The sequence below is a fragment of the Oncorhynchus keta genome, unplaced genomic scaffold (genome assembly GCF_023373465.1).
Source record: "Oncorhynchus keta strain PuntledgeMale-10-30-2019 unplaced genomic scaffold, Oket_V2 Un_contig_6356_pilon_pilon, whole genome shotgun sequence".
Lineage (NCBI taxonomy): Eukaryota > Metazoa > Chordata > Actinopteri > Salmoniformes > Salmonidae > Oncorhynchus > Oncorhynchus keta.
In genome coordinates, this window is record NW_026288816.1 from 22,501 (window position 1) to 50,231 (window position 27,731).

At 45.8% G+C, this 27,731-nt stretch overlaps 1 protein-coding gene across 1 annotated transcript in view; it reads left to right on the forward strand.

The window, feature by feature from the left end:
• The window catches only part of LOC127925851 (glutamate receptor ionotropic, NMDA 2A-like), a 45,385-nt gene that overhangs the window by 162 nt on the left and 17,492 nt on the right, over positions 1-27,731 (forward strand). The window contains exon 1 of the mRNA XM_052511167.1: positions 1-586. This exon is cut by the window's left edge and continues 162 nt beyond it. The gene's annotated coding sequence lies outside the window, so the exon portion shown is untranslated. The remainder of the gene's footprint in view (positions 587-27,731) is intronic.

A 27,731-nucleotide genomic window follows, 5' to 3' on the forward strand; every position in this document is an offset into this window, starting at 1 on the left:
GCGCCGAGCAGATCCACCGGGCAACAACAAAACAAAACAGGTTGAATCAACGTTGTTTCTCACGTCATTCTAACCAACAACAGCATCGCTGTGATGTTGTTGAATCAACGTGGAAAACTAATTGAATTTGTAAAAAAAAAGTCATCAACACAAAAGGACATTTCATTTTTTTTCTTCTTTCTCCCAAATCCAATGACATTTCTTGTTGATTTCACGTCGAATTAGTTTGACAGCTCAACCACATGTAAATCAAAACTAGACGTTTGTGGCCAGTGGGGTGGGAGCCAGCCCAGCGAGCAGCGCAGGCACCGTCGGTCCGTCCATCCTTCCAGCAGCCAGTCCCTCTTCTGCAGAGCGCACTCACTCACTCACTCACTCACACGCACGTACTCACGCACACAAACACGTTGTAGTCAGTCCTACCCGTGTGCGTTGCGTGCAGGGCAGCTCGGCTCGCTGCTCGCAGCTGGGATAGGACGAGAAAAGAAGACCACGGGAGAAGAAGACAAGGGGTGTGTGTGGAAAAGGGACTTACGTTCGACTGGAAGATGTTGGATATTTGTACCGCGGCGGACCAAGGAACACGGTAAACGATAAACCCTATTGGATTACAGTGGTTGTGCTGCTCTTTCTCCGCGGTGTGTGTGGAGTTAACAACGGGATTAATATTCTATACCTCGGGAAGGAAGGAAGGAATAAACGGTTTGTCTTCATTTGGTTTGAGTTCCAGAGGACGCGGGGGGACCGGCTGGGCTGTTGTAATGTCACCTCATCACCCCGCTGTTCTGAAGCTCTATGAAAGGGAGAGGCTGTAAGTATGTCCAATGTGTAATATGTCTTTCTGTCAGTGTCCATGTCCCCCTGCAGGTTCCCCCGGTCTGTCTCTCTCTTGTCTATTCATGTTTTCATTATCGACATTACTGTTGGGTTTTTCAACGGTAGCGATAGGCTGCCCCGTTTTACGCATAGCCTTACCGTGCCTTGACTCTCCAAAGTGCAGCGAGCACTAGGATGTGTGTGTGTGTGTGTGTGTGTGTGTGTGTGTGTGTGTGTGTGTGTGTGTGTGTGTGTGTGTGTTGTGTGAGGGAGAGCTCAGCTCTTTTTGTCTTTGGGTTTGATTTCATTGTGATCAACTGTGTTCAGAACTAAACCCCAGCCATGGGTGCACGGAGGTACCATTACCTCGTTGTCCTGGTTGTCTTATAACCCCTTCTTTACATATCACCCTCATTGTCTACATATCACCCTACCACCCCAATATAACCCCCTCTACATATCACCCTACCACCCCAATATAACCCCATATCACCCTGTACCCCAATATAACTCTAAATATCACCCTACCACCCCAATATAACCCTCTACATATCACCCTACCACCCACCTCTACATGTCACCCTACCACCCCAATATAACCCTCTACATATCACCCTACCACCCCAATATAACCCCCTCTACATATCACCCTACCACCCCAATATAACCCCTCTACATATCACCCTACCACCCAATATAACCCCTCTACATATCACCCTACCACCCCAATATAACCCTCTACATATCACCCAACCACCCCAATATAACCCCTCCACCCCCTCTACATATCACCCTACCACCCCAATATAACCCCTCTACATATCACCCTACCACCACAATATAACCCCCTCTACATATCACCCTACCACCCCAATATAACCCCCTCTACATATCACCCTACCACCAATATAACCCCCTCTACATATCACCCTACCACCCCCTCTACATATCACCCTACCACCCCAATATAACCCCTCTACATATCACCCTACCACCCCAATATAACCCCTCTAAATATCACCCTACCACCCCAATAGAACCCCCTCTACATATCACCCTACCATCTACATATCACCCTACCACCCCAATATAACCCCCTCTACATATCACCCTACCACCCCAATATAACCCCTCTACATATCACCCTACCACCCCAATATAACCCCCTCTACATATCACCCTACCACCCCAATATAACCCCCTCTACATATCACCCTACCACCCCAATATAACCCCCTCTACATATCACCCTACCACCCCAATATAACCCCCTCTACATATCACCCAACCACCCCAATATAACCCCCTCCACCCCCTCTACATATCACCCTACCACCCCAATATAACCCCCTCTACATATCACCCTACCACCACAATATAACCCCCTCTACATATCACCCTACCACCCCAATATAACCCCCTCTACATATCACCCTACCACCCCAATATAACCCCCTCTACATATCACCCTACCACCCCCCCTCTACATATCACCCTACCACCCCAATATAACCCCCTCTACATATCACCCTACCACCCAATATAACCCCTCTACATATCACCCTACCACCCCAATATAACCCCCTCTACATATCACCCTACCACCCCAATATAACCCCTCTACATATCACCCTACCACCCCAATATAACCCCCTCTACATATCACCCTACCACCCCAATATAACCCCCCTCTACATATCACCCTACCACCCCAATATAACCCCCCACATATCACCCTACCACCCAATATAACCCCCTCTACATATCACCCTACCACCCCAATATAACCCCCTCTACATATCACCCTACCACCCCAATATAACCCCTCCACCCCCTCTACATATCACCCTACCACCCCAATATACCCCCTCTACATATCACCCTACCACCACAATATAACCCCCTCTACATATCACCCTACCACCCCAATATAACCCCCTCTACATATCATCCTACCACCCCAATATAACCCCTCCACCCCCTCTACATATCACCCTACCACCCCAATATAACCCCCTCTACATATCACCCTACCACCCCAATATAACCCCCTCTACATATCACCCTACCACCCCAATATAACCCCTCTACATATCACCCAACCACCCCAATATAACCCCCTCCACCCCCTCTACATATCACCCTACCACCCCAATATAACCCCCTCTACATATCACCCTACCACCCCAATATAACCCCCTCTACATATCACCCTACCACCCCAATATAACCCCCTCTACATATCACCCTACCACCCCAATATAACCCCCTCCATATTTACCCCTTTACCCCCTCTACATATCACCCTACCACCCCAATATAACCCCCCTACATATCACCCTCTACCCCAATATAACCCCTCTACCCATCACCCTACCACCCCAATATAACCCCTCTCTACATATCACCCTACCACCCCAATATAACCCCCTCTACATATCACCCTACCACCCCAATATAACCCCCTCTACATATCACCCTACCACCCCAATATAACCCCCCTACCCCCTCTACATATCACCTTACCCCCAAATATAACCCCCTTTACCCCCTCTACATATCACCCTACCACCCCAATATAACCCCTCTACATATCACCCTACTACCCCAATATAACCCCTCTACCCATCACCTACCACCCCAATATAACCCCCTCTACCCCCTCTACATATCACCCTACCAGCCCAATATAACCCCCTCTACCCCCCATGCTAAATATCTAGTTGTGGTTTTAAGAACAACCCAACACAGATGTAGGATTGTAATTTGATCACAATTTTGTTCCTGAAAATATCCCTTCACAGCAAAACGTGTAGTTTATTTTCCTTTTAAAAAGGCTTCTGAAGTTAGTAATTTCCACTTTGAAAATTCAGCCTTGATTTTCCCTAAAGAAAAAAAATGTATCAAGCCCATACAAAAATATCCATTCATTATAATCCGCATAATAATTCACATGTCCTGTTGCTGCAGGATTACTTTCCTGCTGTAGCAAACTGGCTCAAATTAAGATCCAACATCTGTAACTGGGGGAATAAACGGAGTCGTCGTTTCGGTACCTATATGTGTGTGTGTGTGTGAGCAGAGTGATCTTGTTGCAGACTCGTGTCATAATCATGTGAGCGGAGCGCAGGACGAGCATCTCTCTCTCTCTGAAGACTAAACGGCGCACCGGAGCCCCCGGTAACAACACAATAAGACAAACACCCTCGGTTTTCTGCCTGACCTCGATCTCGCCGCTGTCGAGAGCTCCTGGGGGGGTTGTGCGGATGTTGCAAACATTTACGTGAGACAGGAGGGGAAACGAATGAATTGTTCAACGCGAACCCTTCGCTGAGAGAACACGATGTGGGAATGAAAGGTGTGGGATTTTCGGGGAGGAGAAGAGACGGTGAGAACAGATGCTTCAGGGTTTTACTTCCCTCATTGGCTCTGCTCGTCGACACTGCGGGTTTCTGCTGTCCATCGCTTTTCCATTCAGCCTCAGAACTTCCTTTGTGTGTTGTGTCTCGGTGGTCCAGCAAGGCTACAGGCTCTGAATGACCGACAGTGACAAAAATACTGTTGATTTATTTTATTTTATTTTTTTTTTTTAAGAATATTGAACCCCAACCATTTGATCAGTCACGGTAGAGATAATAGTAACCGGTCAATTCGGATGGCCACGCGTTGCTTTTCCTGCTTTTCATGTTGGTGCTAATAAAACATGGTACAGTGCCAAGTATCAACAGCCAATCCAGTACGGTGAATGGAAACTATAGTGAGCTTCAATTGGTCAAATAGCAACACGATGTCGCAAGAGTATATGCATAAAGTTCAGCTCCATGCCAACTTTGATCCGGTTCCGTGTTAAACATCACTCGTCTATGTACGCATTGCCCAACGGCCCCCAGCAACTTGACTCGCTGGGGGAGAGAGAGAGATGTACGCATTGCCCAACGGCCCCCAGCAACTTGATGCTATAGAGAGATGTACGCGCCCACGGCCCCCAACAACTTGACTCGCACGCTGCCCAACGGTCCCCAACAGCTATAGCCCACCAACAACTTGACAGAGGGAGATTTTTTTGTATATTATCTTGCTTTGGCAATGTTAACACATGTTTCCCATGCCAATAAAGCCCTTGCATTGAATTGAATTGAGAGAGAGAGAGACAGAAACAGAGAGAGAGACAGAGAGAGAGAGAATATGTTTTGTCCTACATTCCGCAGAGCAAGCAGCCGGGCCGATAGGTGGCTGCAGTCCCGGGTCCCGCCAGTAGGGGTCGTCGGTGTATTGTGGTGCATCCAGTAACACTTTAATGAGAAATCAAAATGAATTTACGTCTTCTCTTCTTTCCCCTTCCGTGCTCTCGGAGCCAGTCACGTTGTGGAGGCACAGTTCTTACATCTGACTGAGTCTCGGCTCACAACATGGACAGGGAGGGAGGGAGGGAGAGAGGGACAGGGAGTAAGGGAAGGAGAGGGGGAGGGAGGGAGAGAGGGAGGGAGGGAGGGAGCGAGGGTGAGAGAGCGAGAGAGAGTAGTCTGGTCCTGGCCTATAGCAGCAGAGAGAGAGAGAGAGAGAGAAGTCTGGTCCTGGCCTATAGCAGCAGAGAGAGAGAGAGGTCTGGTCCTGGCCTATAGCAGCAGAGAGAGAGAGAGAAGTCTGGTCCTGGCCTATAGCAGCAGAGAGAGAGAGAGAAGTCTGGTCCTGGCCTATAGCAGCAGAGAGAGAGAGAAGTCTGGTCCTGGCCTATAGCAGCAGAGAGAGAGAGAAAAATCTGGTCCTGGCCTATAGCAGCAGAGAGAGAGAGAGAGAGAAGTCTGGTCCTGGCCTATAGCAGCAGAGAGAGAGAGAGAAGTCTGGTCCTGGCCTATAGCAGCAGAGAGAGAGAGAGAAGTCTGGTCCTGGCCTATAGCAGCAGAGAGAGAGAGAGAAGTCTGGTCCTGGCCTATAGCAGCAGAGAGAGAGAGAGAGAAGTCTGGTCCTGGCCTATAGCAGCAGAGAGAGAGAGAGAAGTCTGGTCCTGGCCTATAGCAGCAGAGAGAGAGAGAGAGAAGTCTGGTCCTGGCCTATAGCAGCAGAGAGAGAGAGAGAAGTCTGGTCCTGGCCTATAGCAGCAGAGAGAGAGAGAGAAGTCTGGTCCTGGCCTATAGCAGCAGAGAGAGAGAGAGAGAGGTCTGGTCCTGGCCTATAGCAGCAGAGAGAGAGATAGAGAGAAGTCTGGTCCTGGCCTATAGCAGCAGAGAGAGAGAGAGAGAAGTCTGGTCCTGGCCTATAGCAGCAGAGAGAGAGAGAGAAGTGAGAGAACACCTATTCAACACACCAGGTTTATGTGCACAGGACACAGGCTACGATACCAGACAGTTAACCTATCTGTGTGTGGTTAGACTATATAACCCCCCCCAGATACCAGACAGTTAACCTATCTGTTAGTGGTTAGACTATATAACCCCCCCAGATACCAGACAGTTAACCTATCTGTTAGTGGTTAGACTATATAACCCCCCCAGATACCAGACAGTTAACCTATCTGTTAGTGGTTAGACTATATAACCCCCCCAGATACCAGACAGTTAACCTATCTGTTAGTGGTTAGACTATATAACCCCCCCAGATACCAGACAGTTAACCTATCTGTTAGTGGTTAGACTATATAACCCCCAGATACCAGACAGTTAACCTATCTGTTAGTGGACTATATAACCCCCAGATACCAGACAGTTAACCTATCTGTTAGTGGTTATATAACCCCCAGATACCAGACAGTTAACCTATCTGTTAGTGGTTAGACTATATAACCCCCAGATACCAGACAGTTAACCTATCTGTTAGTGGTTAGACTATATAACCCCCAGATACCAGACAGTTAACCTATCTGTTAGTGGTTAGACTATATAACCCCCCACAGATACCAGACAGTTAACCTGTCTGTTAGTGGTTAGACTATATAACCCCCCCAGATACCAGACAGTTAACCTATCTGTTAGTGGTTAGACTATATAACCCCCCCAGATACCAGACAGTTAACCTATCTGTTAGTGGTTAGACTATATAACCCCCCCAGATACCAGACAGTTAACCTAGTGGTTAGACTATATAACCCCAGATACCAGACAGTTAACCTGTCTGTTAGTGGTTAGACTATATAACCCCCCCAGATACCAGACAGTTAACCTATCTGTTAGTGGTTAGACTATATAACCCCCCCAGATACCAGACAGTTAACCTATCTGTTAGTGGTTAGACTATATAACCCCCCAGATACCAGACAGTTAACCTGTCTGTTAGTGGTTAGACTATATAACCCCCAGATACCAGACAGTTAACCTATCTGTTAGTGGTTAGACTATATAACCCCCAGATACCAGACAGTTAACCTATCTGTTAGTGGTTAGACTATATAACCCCCCCAGATACCCCCCCAGTGGTTAGACTATATAACCCCCAGTATAGAACTGAGGGATCTGTTTGGGACTATATAACCCCCCAGATACCAGAGAGTTAAATCTGAGGGAGGGCAGCTGAATGTTTCAGATAATGAGTTTAACCTATCTGTTAGGTATACTATATAACCCCCCAGATTCCAGACCTGCACATCTGTTGTGGTGGACTCAGGTGCAGATGAACTCACAGGGATTTATCCCTGTTATGTCACAGGGCACAGTTTCCCATCACACACTATATAACCCCCCAGATACAGACAGTTAACACTATCACACACACACACACACACACACACACACACAGTTAACCTATCTGTTACACACATATAACCCCCAGATACCAGACACACTATCTGTTATGGTCAGTCATCCTAAAGAGGTGTTGGTATCTGTAACGTGGTCATGTGTTCCTAAGACAGTTAACATGGTTAGTGGTGTTAACCCCCAGGCCAGACAGTTAACATGGTGGTTGTGTTCCTCAGGCCCTAACATGGTAGTGGTGTTCCTCAGGCCCTAACATGGTAGTGTGTTAACCCCTCAGGCCCAGTTAACCATGGTGGTTGACTGTTAACCCCTCAGGCCCAGTTAACATGGTGGTTGTGTTCCTCAGATACCCAGTTAACCTATCTGTTAGTGGTTAGACTGTTCCCCAGATACCCAGTTAACATGGTGGTTGTGTTCCTCAGGCCCAGTTAACCATCTGGTGGTTGTATTAACCCCTCAGGCCCTAACATGGTCATCTGTTCCTCAGGCCCTAACATGGTCGTGTGTTCCTCAGATACCCAGTTAACATCTGGTGGTTAGTGTTCCTCAGATACCAGACAGTTAACCTATCTGGTAGTGGTTCCTCATATAACCCCCCAGATACCAACATGTTAACCTGTCTTCCTCAGGCTATATAACAGTTAACCTATGGTTATGTGTTGGTTGTGGTTCCTCATAACCCCAGACTATGGTATAGAACTGAGGGATGCCTTGGGACAACATGGTCGAGTGTTCCTCAGGCCCTAACATGTTTCAGTAATGAGTTTCCTCAGGCCCCAACATGGTCGCTGTTGCACAGGCCCTAACGTGGTCAGGTGCAGTGTTCCTCAGGATTTATCCCCTAACATGGGCACTGTGTTCCTCAGGCCCTAACATGGTCGTGTGTTCACACAGGCCCTAACACACACACACACACACACACACCACACAACACACACACGTGTTCCACACACCCTAACACACACACTATGTTATTCAGTCATCATAACATGGTGTGTGTTCCTCAGGCCCTAACATGGTCGTGTGTTCCTCAGGCCCTAACATGGTCGTGTGTTCCTCAGGCCCTAACATGGTCGTGTGTTCCTCAGGCCCTAACATGGTCGTGTGTTCCTCAGGCCCTAACATGGTCGTGTGTTCCTCAGGCCCTAACATGGTCATGTGTTCCTCAGGCCCTAACATGGTCGTGTGTTCCTCAGGCCCTAACATGGTCATGTGTTCCTAAGGCCCTAACATGGTCATGTGTTCCTCAGGCCCTAACATGGTCATGTGTTCCTCAGGCCCTAACATGGTCATGTGTTCCTAAGGCCCTAACATGGTTGTGTGTTCCTCAGGCCCTAACATGGTCGTGTGTTCCTCAGGCCCTAACATGGTCATGTGTTCCTAAGGCCCTAACATGGTCATGTGTTCCTCAGGCCCTAACATGGTCATGTGTTCCTCAGGCCCTAACATGGTCATGTGTTCCTAAGGCCCTAACATGGTCGTGTGTTCCTCAGGCCCTAACATGGTCATGTGTTCCTCAGGCCCTAACATGGTCATGTGTTCCTAAGGCCCTAACATGGTCGTGTGTTCCTCAGGCCCTAACATGGTCGTGTGTTCCTCAGGCCCTAACATGGTCATGTGTTCCTAAGGCCCTAACATGGTCGTGTGTTCCTAAGGCCCTAACATGGTCATGTGTTCCTCAGGCCCTAACATGGTCATGTGTTCCTCAGGCCCTAACATGGTCATGTGTTCCTCAGGTCCTAACATGGTCGTGAGTTCCTAAGGCCCTAACATGGTCGTGTGTTCCTCAGGCCCTAACATGGTCATGTGTTCCTCAGGCCCTAACATGGTCATGTGTTCCTCAGGTCCTAACATGGTGTGAGTTCCTAAGGCCCTAACATGGTGTGTCTTCCTCAGGCCCTAACATGGTGTGTGTTCCTCATGCCCTAACATGGTTGTGTGTTCCTAAGGCCCTAACATGGTCGTGTGTTCCTAAGGCCCTAACATGGTCATGTGTTCCTCAGGCCCTAACATGGTCGTGTGTTCCTCAGGCCCTAACATGGTCGTGTGTTCCTCAGGCCCTAACATGGTCATGTGTTCCTCAGGCCCTAACATGGTCGTGTGTTCCTCAGGCCCTAACATGGTCATGTGTTCCTCAGGTCCTAACATGGTCGTGTGTTCCTAAGGCCCTAACATGGTCGTGTGTTCCTAAGGCCCTAACATGGTCGTGTGTTCCTCAGGCCCTAACATGGTCGTGTGTTCCTCAGGTCCTAACATGGTCGTGTGTTCCTCAGGCCCTAACATGGTCGTGTGTTCCTCAGGCCCTAACATGGTCGTGTGTTCCTCAGGCCCTAACATGGTCGTGTGTTCCTCAGGCCCTAACATGGTCGTGTGTTCCTCAGGCCCTAACATGGTCGTGTGTTCCTCAGGCCCTAACATGGTCGTGTGTTCCTCAGGCCCTAACGTGGTTGTGTCAGTCAGACCAATTTGAGCAGAATGACACAGAGAGAGAAATGGATGTGTGGAGAGAGAGAGAGAGAGAGAGAGAGAGAAAGAGAGAGTGGTGGAGAGAGAGAGTGAGAGACAATATAGGGTTGGAGAGAAAGAGAGAAGGAGAGATTCACACAGGGCACTCAGAGCAGATGGCAGGGCTGCTGCTGCTGCTGTGGCCGGGATGGAGAGAGGGATGGAGAGAGGGATGGAGAGGGGGATGGAGAGAGGGATGGAGAGAGAGGGGGATGCAGAGAGAGGGGGATGGGAGGGGGATGGAGAGAGGATGGAGAGAGAGGGGGATGGAGAGAGGGATGGAGAGAGGGATGGAGAGAGGGATGGAGAAAGGGGATGGAGGCAGTCACCCAGGATGGAGAGAGAGGGGATGAGAGAAGAGGGGGATGGAGTCACCCAGGGGGATGGAGAGAGGATGGAGAGAGTCAGAGGGGATGGAGACTAACATAGTTGCCATTCAGACAGGCTGGATGGATTTAACCCTGCATATTGGCATGGGAAGAATCTCAGAGAGGTACAGAGGTAAAAACAAGGCAGTCACCCAGGTATGAGAGGAGACTCTACAAGGTGAGAAGCGTTCCACAGTCTCCCAGGTAGAGAATCCCCACAGCAGACTAACCATATGTTACCATTCACACAGGCTAACATCACAGGGATTTAACCCTGCATAGCGTTCCACAGGGATGCTGGCCCAATGTTGACAAGGTGTCACATAACACCATCTACGCTGTTGGGTACACAACATTAAAAACACCTTCCTAATCTTGACCCATTTTGCCCTCAGAACAGCTTGAAAGAGTTCGTCAGGGAGGCATGTTGACTCTACAAGGTGTAGAAAGCGTTCCACAGGGATGCTGGCCCATGTGGACTCTACAAGGTGTTGAAAGCGTTCCACAGGGATGCTGGCCCATGTTGACTCTACAAGGTGTTGAAAGCGTTCCACAGGGATGCTGATCCATGTTGACTCTACAAGGTGTTGAAAGCGTTCCACAGGGATGCTGGCCCATGTTGCCTCTACAAGGTGTTGAAAGCGTTCCACAGGGATGCTGGCCCATGTTGACTACAAGGTGTTGAAAGCGTTCCACAGGGATGCTGGACCCATGTTGACTCTACAAGGTGTTGAAAGAGTTCCACAGGGATGCTGGCCCATGTTGACTCTACAAGGTGTAGAAAGCGTTCCACAGGGATGCTGGCCCATGTGGACTCTACAAGGTGTTGAAAGCGTTCCACAGGGATGCTGGCCCATGTTGACTCTACAAGGTGTTGAAAGCGTTCCACAGGGATGCTGATCCATGTTGACTCTACAAGGTGTTGAAAGCGTTCCACAGGGATGCTGGACCATGTTGCCTCTACAAGGTGTTGAAAGTGTTCCACAGGGATGCTGGCCCATGTTGACTCTACAAGGTGTTGAAAGCGTTCCACAGGGATGCTGGTCCATGTTGACTCTACAAGGTGTTGAAAGCGTTCCACAGGGATGCTGGACCATGTTTCCACAAGGTGGAGCGTTCCACAGGGATACTGGCCCATGTTGACTACAAGGTGTTGAAAGCCTTCCACAGGGATGCTGGCCCCATGTTGACTCTACAAGGTGTTGAAAGCTTTCCACAGGGATGCTGGCCCATGTTGACTCCAATGCTTCCCACAGTTGTCTAAACCCCAGCAGCGTTGCAGTTCTTGACTCAACATTTACATTTACATTTAAGTCATTTAGCAGACGCTCTTATCCAGAGCGACTTACTGGTGCATTCACCTTATGACATCCAGTGGAACAGTCACTTACAATAGTGCATCTAAATCTTTGCGAGGTACAACCCGGTCTTGCACCTACTACCAAACCTTGTTCAAAGGCACTTCAATATTTTTTGTCACCCTCTGAATGACACAATGGGACACATACAGAATCCATGTCTCTATTGTCTCAAGGCTTAAAAATCCTCCTTTAACCAGGTCTCCTCCCCTTCTTCATCTACACTGATTGAAGCGGATTTAACAAGTGACATCAATAAGGGATTCATAGCTTTCACCTGGATTCACCTGGTCAGTCTGTCATGGAAAGAGAGGGTGTTCCTAATGTTTTGTCTACTCAGTGTATATTGACTTTTGAGATTGAGTATGAGAGCCTTTTAATAAAGCAGGACAGAGGGAGGTAGGGTGGGAGGGGAGGGAGGGGAGGGAGGGGAGGGGGAAGGGTTTAACAGGTGACACCAATGGATTTACCTGGTCAGTCTGTGTCATGGACAGAGCAGGTGTTCTTAATGTTTTGTTAAACCCACCATTTATATTGTATCTTTTATTTAACTAGGCAAGTCAGTTAAAAACACATTCTTATATTAGTTTAACCTTTATTTAACTCGGCAAGTCAGTTAAAAACACATTCTTATATTAGTTTAATTTAACTAGGCAAGTCACACATTCTTATATTAGTTTAACCTTTATTTAACTAGGCAAGTCAGTTAAAAACACATTCTTATATTAGTTTAACCTTTATTTAACTAGGCAAGTCAGTTAAAAACACATTCTTATATTAGTTTAACCTTTATTTAACTCGGCAAGTCAGTTAAAAACACATTCTTATTTTCAATGACGGCCTGGGAACAGTGGGTTAACTGCCTGTTCAGGGGCAGAACGACAGATTTGTACCTTGTCAGCTCGGGGATTCGATCTAGCAACCTTTCGGTTACTAGTCCAACGCTCTAACCACTAGGTAACTAGGTTACCTGCCGCCCCAACCAGGTGTCGGTTAACCACAGGCTACATAGTATAACATATACATAACTTAACGATTAAAAAATTCATGTTCACACATGAGCCTCGTAACATGTGTGGTGTGTGTGTGTGTTGTGTGGTGTGTGTGTGTGTGTGTGTGTGTGTGTGTGTGTGTGTGTGTGTGTGTGTGTGTGTGTGTGTGTGTGTGTGTGTGTGTGTGTGTGTGTGTGAATAACCCATGTTAATGTAGTTGGGGCTCATCAATAGAATGGGGTTCCTCCGGCAAATACAAAGATATTAATAATCATTTAAGGATAATGGACATTATCATACATTATTAATGATAGGGCCATGAAGGGCCAATAGTGTCGAGGCGGAGGGAGGAAGTGATTCATCAAGGGCCAATAGTGTGTGAGGCGGAGGGAGGAAGTGATGGGTGAAGGGCCAATAGTGTGCCGAGGCGGAGGGAGGAAGTGATGCGTGAAGGGCCAATAGTGTGCCGAGGCGGAGGGAGGAAGTGATGCATGAAGGGCCAATAGTGTGCCGAGGCGGAGGGAGGAAGTGATGGGTGAAGGGCCTATAGTGTGCCGAGGCGGAGGGAGGAAGTGATGCGTGAAGGGCCTATAGTGTGCCGAGGCGGAGGGAGGAAGTGATGCATGAAGGGCCAATAGTGTGCTGAGACGGAGGGAGGAAGTGATGGGTGAAGGGCCTATAGTGTGCCGAGGCGGAGGGAGGAAGTGATGCGTGAAGGGCCAATAGTGTGCCGAGGTGGAGGGATGAAGTGATGCATGAAGGCACAATAGTGTGCCGAGGCGGAGGGAGGAAGTGATGCGTGAAGGGCCAATAGTGTCGAGGCGGAGGGAGGAAGTGATGCGTGAAGGGACAATAGTGTGTCGAGGCGGAGGGAGGAAGTGATGCGTGAAGGGCCAATAGTGTCGAGGCGGAGGGAGGAAGTGATGGGTGAAGGGCCAATAGTGTGCCGAGGCGGAGGGATGAAGTGATGCATGAAGGGCCAATAGTCTCGAGGCGGAGGGAGGAAGTGATGGGTGAAGGGCCAATAGTGTCGAGGCGGAGGGAGGAAGTGATGCGTGAAGGGCCAATAGTCTCGAGGCGGAGGGAGGAAGTGATGCGTGAAGGGCCAATAGTGTCGAGGCGGAGGGAGGAAGTGATGCGTGAAGGGCCAATAGTGTCGAGGCGGAGGGAGGAAGTGATGGGTGAAGGGACAATAGTGTCGAGGCGGAGGGAGGAAGTGATGCGTGAAGGGCCAATAGTGTCGAGGCGGAGGGAGGAAGTGATGGGTGAAGGGCCAATAGTGTCGAGGACGGAGGGAGGAAGTGATGCGTGAAGGGACAATAGTGTCGAGGCGGAGGGAGGAAGTGATGCGTGAAGGGACAATAGTGTGTCGAGGCGGAGGGAGGAAGTGATGGGTGAAGGGCCAATAGTGTCGAGGCGGAGGGAGGAAGTGATGGGTGAAGGGCCTCTAGTGTGCCGAGGCGGAGGGAGGAAGTGATGCGTGAAGGGCCAATAGTGTGCCGAGGCGGAGGGAGGAAGTGATGCATGAAGGGCCTCTAGTGTGTCTATAGGCGGAGGGAGGAAGTGATGCATGAAGGGCCAATAGTGTCGAGGCGGAGAGAGGAAGTGATGCGCTGAAGGGACAATAGTGTCGAGGCGGAGAGAGGAAGTGATGCGTGAAGGGACAATAGTGTCTAGGCGGAGAGAGGAAGTGATGCGTGAAGGGACAATAGTGTGTCGAGGCGGAGAGAGGAAGTGATGCGTGAAGACGACTGCTGTGTTCAATCAGACACCATGAGAGAGAGAGACCTCTCCTGAGTCTATAGCGCTGAGAGAGAGAGACCTCTCCTGAGTCTATAGCGCTGAGAGAGAGAGAGAGACCTCTCCTGAGTCTATAGCGCTGAGAGAGAGAGACCTCTCCTGAGTCTATAGCGCTGAGAGAGAGAGACCTCTCCTGAGTCTATAGCGCTGAGAGAGAGAGACCTCTCCTGAGTCTATAGCGCTGAGAGAGAGAGAGAGAGAGACCTCTCCTGAGTCTATAGCGCTGAGAGAGAGAGACCTCTCCTGAGTCTATAGCGCTGAGAGAGACAGACCTCTCCTGAGTCTATAGCGCTGAGAGAGAGAGAGAGACCTCTCCTGAGTCTATAGCGCTGAGAGAGAGAGACCTCTCCTGAGTCTATAGCGCTGAGAGAGAGAGACCTCTCCTGAGTCTATAGCGCTGAGAGAGACAGACCTCTCCTGAGTCTATAGCGCTGAGAGACAGAGAGAGACCTCTCCTGAGTCTATAGCGCTGAGAGAGAGAGACCTCTCCTGAGTCTATAGCGCTGAGAGAGAGAGACCTCTCCTGAGTCTATAGCGCTGAGAGAGAGAGACCTCTCCTGAGTCTATAGCGCTGAGAGAGAGACCTCTCCTGAGTCTATAGCGCTGAGAGAGAGAAACCTCTCCTGAGTCTATAGCGCTGAGAGAGAGAGACCTCTCCTGAGTCTATAGCGCTGAGAGAGAGAGACCTCTCCTGAGTCTATAGCGCTGAGAGAGAGAGAGAGACCTCTCCTGAGTCTATAGCGCTGAGAGAGAGAGAGAGACCTCTCCTGAGTCTATAGCGCTGAGAGAGAGAGACCTCTCCTGAGTCTATAGCGCTGAGAGAGAGAGACCTCTCCTGAGTCTATAGCGCTGAGAGAGACAGACCTCTCCTGAGTCTATAGCGCTGAGAGAGAGAGAGAGAGAGACCTCTCCTGAGTCTATAGCGCTGAGAGAGAGAGAGAGAGAGAGAGACCTCTCCTGAGTCTATAGCGCTGAGAGAGAGAGACCTCTCCTGAGTCTATAGCGCTGAGAGAGAGAGAGAGAGAGAGAGACCTCTCCTGAGTCTATAGCGCTGAGAGAGAGAGAGAGAGAGAGAGAGACCTCTCCTGAGTCTATAGCGCTGAGAGAGAGAGAGAGAGACCTCTCCTGAGTCTATAGCGCTGAGAGAGAGAGACCTCTCCTGAGTCTATAGCGCTGAGAGAGAGAGAGAGAGAGACATGGAAAGAGAGAGAGACCTCTCCTGAGTTTATAGCGCTGAGAGAGAGAGAGAGACAGAGAGAGAGAGAGAGAGAGAGAGAGAGAGAGAGAGAGAGAGAGAGAGAGAGAGAGAGAGAGAGAGAGAGAGAGAGAGAGAGAGAGAGAGAGAGAGAGAGAGAGAGACATGGAAAGAGAGAGAGAGAGACCTCTCTTATAGCGCCAAAGGGGGGAGTGAGCTGTGTGTGTTTTCAGTGGTAGTGTGTGGACGCTCCCTGTTTGCTGTTTTCGTACCAAGAAGCGATAGATAGTCTTTGTATGACGGCAACAACTGAACCCATTAATTATCTACAATATGTTCAGACAGACAGACAGACAGACAGACAGACAGACAGACAGACAGACAGACAGACAGACAGACAGACAGACAGACAGACCTGTACATAAAGTTGGTCAACCATCGTTTGCCAGTGCTGTGATAAGATATTATGTAAAATAATGAATTTGAACAATTTATCTGCGCTGTATGTGTGTTAGCTAGCTGGCCAGACAGTTTTAGAGGAATGTATATATATATATATATATATATTCATATTGCCGATATGTCAACATTTAATTTAAACAATGCAGTCATTCCCTCAGCCACATCCTGTCTGGTAACAGTTAATTTAAACAATGCAGTTATTCCCTCAGCCACATCCTGTCTGATAACAGTTAATTTAAACAATGCAGTCATTCCCTCAGCCACATCCTGTCTGGTAACAGTTAATTTAAACAATGCAGTTATTCCCTCAGCCACATCCTGTCTGATAACAGTTAATTTAAACAATGCAGTCATTCCCTCAGCCACATCCTGTCTGATAACAGTTAATTTAAACAATGCAGTCATTCCCTCAGCCACATCCTGTCTGATAACAGTTCATTTAAATAATGCAGTTATTCCCTCAGCCACATCCTGTCTGATAACAGTTCATTTAAACAATGCAGTCATCCCCTCAGCCACATCCTGTCTGATAACATATATTTCAGAGGTTATTTATACAGAAAAAAAAAAGTATTTAAACCCTGTATAAACTGTATTTATAAGTATATGATATTATTTTAGGTTGACTATAATTCTATTACAAAATGTCTGATATCACATTCCATTTTCCTACATAGTAAAACCAGGATGAGGACTCTGCTGCCATTCATTCCAATTAGACTGGGCTTTGGGATTTCTCCCTGACCAAGATGGCTGCCATTTTCCTGCATAGTAAAACCAGGATGAGGACTCTGCTGCCATTCATTCCAATTAGACTGGGCTTTGGGATTTCTCCCTGACCAAGATGGCTGCCATTTTCCTACATAGTAAAACCAGGATGAGGCCTCTACCGCCATTCATTCCAATTAGACTGGGCTTTGGGATTTCTCCCTGACCAAGATGGCTGCCATTTTCCTACATAGTTAAACCAGGATGAGGCCTCTACCGCCATTCATTCCAATTAGACTGGGCTTTGGGATTTCTCCCTGACCAAGATGGCTGCCATTTTCCTACATAGTAAAACCAGGATGAGGCCTCTGCTGCCATTCATTCCAATTAGACTGGGCTTTGGGATTTCTCCCTGACCAAGATGGCTGCCATTTTCCTACATAGTAAAACCAGGATGAGGCCTCTGCTGCCATTCATTCCAATTAGACTGGGCTTTGGGATTTCTCCCTGACCAAGATGGCTGCCATTTTCCTGCATAGTAAAACCAGGATGAGGCCTCTGCTGCCATTCATTCCAATTAGACTGGGCTTTGGGAGTTCTCCTGACCAAGATGGCTGCCATTTTCCTGCATAGTAAAACCAGGATGAGGCCTCTGCTGCCATTCATTCCAATTAGACTGGGCTTTGGGATTTCTCCCTGACCAAGATGGCTGCCATTTTCCTACATAGTACAACCAGGATGAGGCCTCTGCTGCCATTCATTCCAATTAGACTGGGCTTTGGGATTTCTCCCTGACCAAGATGGCTGCCATTTCCCACCTCCATTCTGGAACCTTGAGGGTTTATGACATAGATCCCTTCTAGTAATTTCATGGGATCTCTATGGGATATATCCCTGTGATGTAATTAAGAAATAAGGCAATAAGAGGTGTGGTATATCGCCAATATACCACTGCTAAAGGTATATATGACACAGTCCTTAGCCGTGGTATATTGGTCCATATATCACAAAACCCCTAAGGTGCCTTATTGCCATGATAAACTGGTTACCAACGTAATTAGAGGAGTAAAAATAAATGTTTCGTCATAGCCGTGATATACGGTCTGATATACCACGGCTGTCAGCCAATCAGCATTCATAATGGCGGCAGCGTAGCCTAGTGGTTACAGCGTTGGACTAGTAACCAGAAGGTTGCGAGTTCAAACCCCGAGCTGACAAGGTACAAATCTGTCGTTCTGCCCCTGAACAGGCAGTTAACCCGCTGTTCCCAGGCCGTCATTGAAAATAAGAATCTGTTCTTAACTGATTTGCCTGGTTAAATAAAGGTAAAAAATAAATAAACCTTCCAGTTTATAATTGATTGTAAATCACACAATTACATTTTTATCAATAAACATTAACATTTACACAGCACATGGCTTTAATGCATTTTACATTCTCTTTATGTTTTTAGATATCTGTTTTTTAAATGATTTATTCAATATAGAAAATGCTGAGCATAATAGTATTGGCAAAATGATTTCTCAAACTAAAATGATACCGTGCCCCTCTAAGGGCAGAGCAATAATAATAATAATATAATATAATATATGCCATTTAGCAGACGCTTTTATCCAAAGCGACTTACAGTCATGTGTGCATATATTCTACGTATGGGTGGTCCCGGGAATCAAACCCACTACCCTGGCGTTACAAGCGCCATGCTCTACCAACTGAGCTCCAGAAGGACCACAAGAGCAGGGCCCTGTGCTGTGAAAAAGTTGCCAAATCAGGCCTTCTGGTATCCACCTCGTGCCACTCTGTCCAGGAGAGACACTAACAAACAGAGACAAGATGCACATTAATGGTCATGTTTAAACAACGTAAACAAAACAGAATAATTGGTATTTTAAACTGTAATACATATCTAGAGTTGATGTAGCCTATTTCGTAAATTGTTGGGGATGTTTTTAAACTTTGGACCAAACAAACAAACACCGATAGTGACTGTTTAGCGTGGCTAACCGCTAACTGGAACAATGGAAAAGCTAATGACCGTTTAGCACGGCTAACTGCTAACTGGAACAATGGAAAGGCTAATGACCGTTTAGCGTGGCTAACCGCTAACTGGAACAATGGAAAGGCTAATGACCGTTTAGCGTGGCTAACTGCTAACTGGAACAATGGAAAGGCTAATGACCGTTTAGCGTGGCTAACTGCTAACTGGAACAATGGAAAGGCTAATGACCGTTTAGCGCGGCTGAGTGCTAACTGGAACAATGGAAAGGCTAATGACCGTTTAGCGTGGCTAACCGCTAACTGGAACAATGGAAAAGCTAATGACCGTTTAGCGCGGCTAACCGCTAACTGGAACAATGGAAAGGCTAATGACCGTTTAGCGTGGCTAACTGCTAACTGGAACAATGGAAAAGCTAATGACCGTTTAGCGTGGCTAACCGCTAACTGGAACAATGGAAAAGCTAATGACCGTTTAGCGTGGCTAACCGCTAACTGGAACAATGGAAAGGCTAATGACCGTTTAGCGTGGCTAACTGCTAACTGGAACAATGGAAAAGCTAATGACCGTTTAATGCTAACCGCTAACTGGAACAATGGAAAAGCTAATGACCGTTTAGCGTGGCTAACCGCTAACTGGAACAATGGAAAAGCTAATGACCGTTTAGCGCGGCTAACCGCTAACTGGAACAATGGAAAGGCTAATGACCGTTTAGCGTGGCTAACCGCTAACTGGAACAATGGAAAAGCTAATGACCGTTTAGCACGGCTAACCGCTAACTGGAACAATGGAAAGGCTAATGACCGTTTAGCGCGGCTAACTGCTAACTGGAACAATGGAAAGGCTAATGACCGTTTAGCGCGGCTGAGTGCTAACTGGAACAATGGAAAGGCTAATGACCGTTTAGCGTGGCTAACTGCTAACTGGAACAATGGAAAAGCTAATGACCATTTAGCGCGGCTAACTGCTTACTGGAACAATGGAAAGGCTAATGACCGTTTAGCGTGGCTAACCGCTAACTGGAACAATGGAAAGGTTAATGACCGTTTAGCGTGGCTAACTGCTAACTGGAACAATGGAAAGGCTAATGACCATTTAGCGGCAAACCGCTAACTGGAACAATGGAAAGGCTAATGACCATTTAGCACAGCTCACCGCTAACTGGAACAATGGAAAGGCTAATGACTGTTTAGCGTGGCTAACAGCTAACTGGAACAATGGAAAGGCTAATGACCGTTTAGCGCGGCTGAGTGCTAACTGGAACAATGGAAAGGCTAATGACCGTTTAGCGTGGCTAACTGCTAACTGGAACAATGGAAAAGCTAATGACCGTTTAGCGTGGCTAACTGCTAACTGGAACAATGGAAAGGCTAATGACCGTTTAGCGTGGCTAACCGCTAACTGGAACAATGGAAAGGCTAATGATCATTTAGCGTGGCTAACCGCTAACTGGAACAATGGAAAGGCTAATGACCGTTTAGCGCGGCTAACCGCTAACTGGAACAATGGAAAGGCTAATGATCATTTAGCGTGGCTAACCGCTAACTGGAACAATGGAAAGGCTAATGACCGTTTAGCGTGGCTAACTGCTAACTGGAACAATGGAAATGCTAATGACCGTTTAGCGGCTAAGTGCTAACTGGAACAATGGAAAGGCTAATGACCGTTTAGCGCGGCTAAGTGCTAACTGGAACAATGGAGAGGGGTTTTGCATACTGGCATGGAGCAGTAGATTAGAGAGAGAGAGGGGTTTTGCATACTGGCATGGAGCAGTAGATTAGAGAGAGAGGGGTTTTGCATACTGGCATGGAGCAGTAGATTAGAGAGAGAGGGGTTTTTTGCATACTGGCATGGAGCAGTAGATTAGAGAGAGAGGGGTTTTGCATATTGGCATGGAGCAGTAGATTAGAGAGAGAGAGGGGTTTTGCATACTGGCATGGAGGAGTAGATTAGAGAGAGGGGTTTTGCATACTGACATAGAGCAGTAGATTAGAGAGAGAGGGGTTTTGCATACTGACATAGAGCAGTAGATTAGAGAGAGAGGGGTTTTGCAAACTGACATAGAGCAGTAGATTAGAGAGAGAGGGTTTTGCATACTGACATGGAGCAGTAGATTAGAGAGAGAGGGGTTTTGCATACTGGCATGGAGCAGTAGATTAGAGAGAGAGGGGTTTTGCATACTGACATGGAGCAATAGATTAGAGAGAGAGGGGTTTTGCATACTGGCATGGAGCAGTAGATTAGAGAGAGAGGAGTTTTGCATACTGGCATGGAGCAGTAGATTGGAGAGAGAGGGGTTTTGCATACTGGCATGGAGCAGAAGATTAGAGAGAGAGGGGTTTTGCATATTGGCATGGAGCAGTAGATTAGAGAGAGAGGGGTTTTGCATACTGGCATGGAGCAGTAGATTAGAGAGGGGTTTTGCATACTGGCATAGAGCAGTAGATTAGAGAGAGAGGGGTTTTGCATACTGGCATGGAGCAGTAAGATTAGAGAGAGAGGGTTTTGCATACTGACATGGAGCAGTAGATTAGAGAGAGAGGGGTTTTGCATACTGACATAGAGCAGTAGATTAGAGAGAGAGAGGGGTTTTGCATACTGACATAGAGCAGTAGATTAGAGAGAGAGGGTTTTGCATACTGACATGGAGCAGTAGATTAGAGAGAGAGGGGTTTGCATACTGGCATGGAGCAGTAGATTAGAGAGAGAGGGGTTTTGCATACTGACATGGAGCAATAGATTAGAGAGAGAGGGGTTTTGCATACTGGCATGGAGCAGTAGATTAGAGAGAGGGGTTTTGCATACTGGCATGGAGCAGTAGATTGAGAGAGAGGGGTTTTGCATACTGGCATGGAGCAGAAGATTAGAGAGAGAGGGGTTTTGCATATTGGCATGGAGCAGTAGATTAGAGAGAGAGGGGTTTTGCATACTGGCATGGAGCAGTAGATTAGAGAGAGAGGGGTTTTGCATACTGACATAGAGCAGTAGATTAGAGAGAGAGGGGTTTTGCATACTGACATGGAGCAGTAGATTAGAGAGAGAGGGGTTTTGCATACTGACATGGAGCAGTAGATTAGAGAGAGAGGGGTTTTGCATACTGGCATGGAGCAGTAGATTAGAGAGAGAGGGGTTTTGCATACTGGCATGGAGCAGTAGATTAGAGAGAGAGGGGTTTTGCATACTGGCATGGAGCAGAAGATTAGAGAGAGGGGTTTTGCATATTGGCATGGAGCAGTAGATTAGAGAGAGAGAGGGGTTTTGCATACTGGCATGGAGGAGTAGATTAGAGAGAGGGTTTTGCATTCTGACATAGAGCAGTAGATTAGAGAGAGAGGGGTTTTGCATACTGACATAGAGCAGTAGATTAGAGAGAGAGAGGGGTTTTACAAGCTGACATAGAGCAGTAGATTAGAGAGAGGGGTTTTGCATACTGACATAGAGCAGTAGATTAGAGAGAGAGGGGTTTTGCATACTGACATAGAGCAGTAGATTAGAGAGAGAGGGTTTTGCATATTGACATAGAGCAGTAGATTATAGAGAGAGGGGTTTTGCATACTGACATAGAGCAGTAGATTAGAGAGAGAGGGATTTTGCATACTGACATAGAGCAGTAGATTAGAGAGAGGGTTTTGCATACTGACATGGAGCAGTAGATTAGAGAGAGAGGGGTTTTGCATACTGGCATGGAGCAGTAAGATTAGAGAGAGAGGGGTTTTGCATACTGGCATGGAGCAGTAGATTAGAGAGAGAGGGGTTTTGCATACTGACATGGAGCAATAGATTAGAGAGAGAGGGTTTTGCATACTGGCATGGAGCAGTAGATTAGAGAGAGAGGGGTTTTGCATACTGGCATGGAGCAGTAGATTAGAGAGAGAGGGTTTTGCATACTGGCATGGAGCAGAAGATTAGAGAGAGAGGGGCTTTGCATACTGGCATGGAGCAGTAGATTAGAGAGAGAGGGGTTTTGCATACTGGCATAGAGCAGTAGATTAGAGAGAGAGGGGTTTGCATACTGGCATGGAGCAGTAAGATTAGAGAGAGAGGGGTTTTGCATACTGACATGGAGCAGTAGATTAGAGAGAGAGGGTTTTGCATACTGACATGGAGCAGTAGATTAGAGAGAGAGGGGTTTTGCATACTGACATGGAGCAGTAGATTAGAGAGAGAGGGGTTTTGCATACTGACATGGAGCAGTAGATTAGAGAGAGAGGGGTTTTGCATACTGGCATGGAGCAGTAGATTAGAGAGAGAGGGGTTTTGCATACTGGCATGGAGCAGTAGATTAGAGAGAGAGAGGGGTTTTGCAGAAGTTACACACATGGGCAAAACATTATTTTATTCTGTAGCCTTGGATCTGGGAAAATGTGTCCTTTTTAATAAACACCTTTCATCCAGTTTATGATTGGAAACTGTAGCAGCAGAGTCTTTTATAATACTTGAATGATTGAAAATGACTTTCGTACTTTCACACACCGACAAAAAACGGAGAATCTGAAAAAACGACCTTGTCTTGAATGCGTCAATAGCCGAGACCGAGGTGTGAAGGAGAGAAATGTATTGGACAACGATGAGGAGGAAATTATAGTCTGAAAACAGCTCTACAAGTTTCACTGACTCACCCAACGAGAAGCGCAGCTCACTCACCGCCCCGGTGGGCCGACGCGCTCGTGTCACAAGCTTCTCTCTCATGTTTCACTGACTCACCCAACGAGAAGCGCAGCTCACTCACCGCCCCGGTGGGCCGACGCGCTCGTGTCACAAGCTTCTCTCTCATGTTTCACTGACTCACCCAACGAGAAGCGCAGCTCACTCACCGCCCCGGTGGGCCGACGCGCTCGTGTCACAAGCTTCTCTCTCATGTTTCACTGACTCACCCAACGAGAAGCGCAGCTCACTCACCGCCCCGGTGGGCCGACGCGCTCGTGTCACAAGCTTCTCTCTCATGTTTCACTTTGTAATGAAATGTGTTTTTGAAAAGCCTATTTTTTTGTCCTATTCATAATAAAACATCAAATTGATCAGAAATACAGCGTAGACATTGTTCATGTTGTAAATGACTATTGTAGCTGGAAACGGCAGATTTTTTTATGGGATATCTACAAAGGCTACAGAGGCCCATTATCAGCAACCGTCACTCCTGTGTTCCAATGGCACTTAGTGTTAGCTAATCCAAGTTCATCATTTTAAAAGGCTAATTGATCACTAGAAAACCCTTTTGCAATTATGTTAGCACAGCTGAAAACTGTTGTCCTGGTTAAAGAAGCCATTAAACTGGCCTTCTTTTAGACTAGTTGAGTATCTGGAGCATCAGCATTTGTGGGTTCAATTACAGGCTTAAAATGTCCAGAAACAAAGACCTTTCTTCTGAAACTCGTCAGTCTATTCTTGTTCTGAGAAATGAAGGTTACAACAGTATCTATATGTTAGAACTAGACCCTACCTCTAACATTAACTACAGTATCTATATGTTAGAACTAGACCCTACCTCTAACATTCACTACAGTATCTATATGTTAGAACTAGACCCTACCTCTAACATTCACTACAGTATCTATATGTTAGAAGTAGACCCTACCTCTAACATTCACTACAGTATCTATATGTTAGAACTAGACCCTACCTCTAACATTAACTACAGTATCTATATGTTAGAACTAGACCCTACCTCTAACATTCACTACAGTATCTATATGTTAGAACTAGACCCTACCTCTAACATTCACTACAGTATCTATATGTTAGAACTAGACCCTACCTCTAACATTCACTACAGTGTCTATATGGTAGAACTATACCCTACCTCTAACATTCACTACAGTATATATATGTTAGAACTAGACCCTACCTCTAACATTCACTACAGTATCTATATGTTAGAACTAGACCCTACCTCTAACATTCACTACAGTGTCTATATGGTAGAACTATACCCTACCTCTAACATTCACTACAGTATATATATGTTAGAACTATACCCTACCTCTAACATTCACTACAGTATATATATGTTAGAACTATACCCTACCTCTAACATTCACTACAGTATATATATGTTAGAACTAGACCCTACCTCTAACATTAACTACAGTATCTATATGTTAGAACTAGACCCTACCTCTAACATTCACTACAGTATCTATATGTTAGAACTAGACCCTACCTCTAACATTCACTACAGTATCTATATGTTAGAACTAGACCCTACCTCTAACATTCACTACAGTATCTATATGTTAGAACTAGACCCTACCTCTAACATTCACTACAGTGTCTATATGGTAGAACTATACCCTACCTCTAACATTCACTACAGTATATATATGTTAGAACTAGACCCTACCTCTAACATTCACTACAGTATCTATATGTTAGAACTAGACCCTACCTCTAACATTCACTACAGTGTCTATATGGTAGAACTATACCCTACCTCTAACATTCACTACAGTATATATATGTTAGAACTATACCCTACCTCTAACATTCACTACAGTATATATATGTTAGAACTATACCCTACCTCTAACATTCACTACAGTATATATATGTTAGAACTAGACCCTACCTCTAACATTCACTACAGTATCTATATGTTAGAACTAGACCCTACCTCTAACATTCACTACAGTGTCTATATGGTAGAACTATACCCTACCTCTAACATTCACTACAGTATATATATGTTAGAACTATACCCTACCTCTAACATTCACTACAATATCTATATGTTAGAACTAGACCCTACCTCTAACATTCACTACAGTATCTATATGTTAGAACTAGACCCTACCTCTAACATTAACTACAGTATCTATATGTTAGAACTAGACCCTACCTCTAACATTCACTACAGTATCTATATGTTAGAACTAGACCCTACCTCTAACATTCACTACAGTGTCTATATGGTAGAACTAGACCCTACCTCTAACATTCACTACAGTATCTATATGTTAGAACTAGACCCTACCTCTAACATTCACTACAGTATCTATATGGTAGAACTAGACCCTACCTCTAACATTCACTACAGTGTCTATATGGTAGAACTATACCCTACCTCTAACATTCACTACAGTATATATATGTTAGAACTATACCCTACCTCTAACATTCACTACAGTATATATATGTTAGAACTATACCCTACCTCTAACATTCACTACAGTATATATATGTTAGAACTAGACCCTACCTCTAACATTCACTACAGTATCTATATGTTAGAACTAGACCCTACCTCTAACATTCACTACAGTGTCTATATGGTAGAACTATACCCTACCTCTAACATTCACTACAGTATATATATGTTAGAACTATACCCTACCTCTAACATTCACTACAATATCTATATGTTAGAACTAGACCCTACCTCTAACATTCACTACAGTATCTATATGTTAGAACTAGACCCTACCTCTAACATTAACTACAGTATCTATATGTTAGAAGTAGACCCTACCTCTAACATTAACTACAGTATCTATATGTTAGAACTAGACCCTACCTCTAACATTAACTACAGTATCTATATGTTAGAACTAGACCCTACCTCTAACATTCACTACAGTATCTATATGTTAGAACTAGACCCTACCTCTAACATTCACTACAGTATCTATATGTTAGAACTAGACCCTACCTCTAACATTCACTACAGTGTCTATATGGTAGAACTATACCCTACCTCTAACATTCACTACAGTATATATATGTTAGAACTAGACCCTACCTCTAACATTCACTACAGTATCTATATGTTAGAACTAGACCCTACCTCTAACATTCACTACAGTGTCTATATGGTAGAACTATACCCTACCTCTAACATTCACTACAGTATATATATGTTAGAACTATACCCTACCTCTAACATTCACTACAGTATATATATGTTAGAACTATACCCTACCTCTAACATTCACTACAGTATATATATGTTAGAACTAGACCCTACCTCTAACATTAACTACAGTATCTATATGTTAGAACTAGACCCTACCTCTAACATTAACTACAGTATCTATTAGAACTAGACCCTACCTCTAACATTCACTACAGTATCTATATGTTAGAACTAGACCCTACCTCTAACATTCACTACAGTATCTATATGTTAGAACTAGACCCTACCTCTAACATTCACTACAGTGTCTATATGGTAGAACTATACCCTACCTCTAACATTCACTACAGTATATATATGTTAGAACTAGACCCTACCTCTAACATTCACTACAGTATCTATATGTTAGAACTAGACCCTACCTCTAACATTCACTAGACCCTACCTCTAACATTCACTACAGTATATATATGTTAGAACTATACCCTACCTCTAACATTCACTACAGTATATATATGTTAGAACTATACCCTACCTCTAACATTCACTACAGTATATATATGTTAGAACTAGACCCTACCTCTAACATTCACTACAGTATCTATATGTTAGAACTAGACCCTACCTCTAACATTCACTACAGTGTCTATATGGTAGAACTATACCCTACCTCTAACATTCACTACAGTATATATATGTTAGAACTATACCCTACCTCTAACATTCACTACAATATCTATATGTTAGAACTAGACCCTACCTCTAACATTCACTACAGTATCTATATGTTAGAACTAGACCCTACCTCTAACATTAACTACAGTATCTATATGTTAGAAGTAGACCCTACCTCTAACATTAACTACAGTATCTATATGTTAGAACTAGACCCTACCTCTAACATTAACTACAGTATCTATATGTTAGAACTAGACCCTACCTCTAACATTCACTACAGTATCTATATGTTAGAACTAGACCCTACCTCTAACA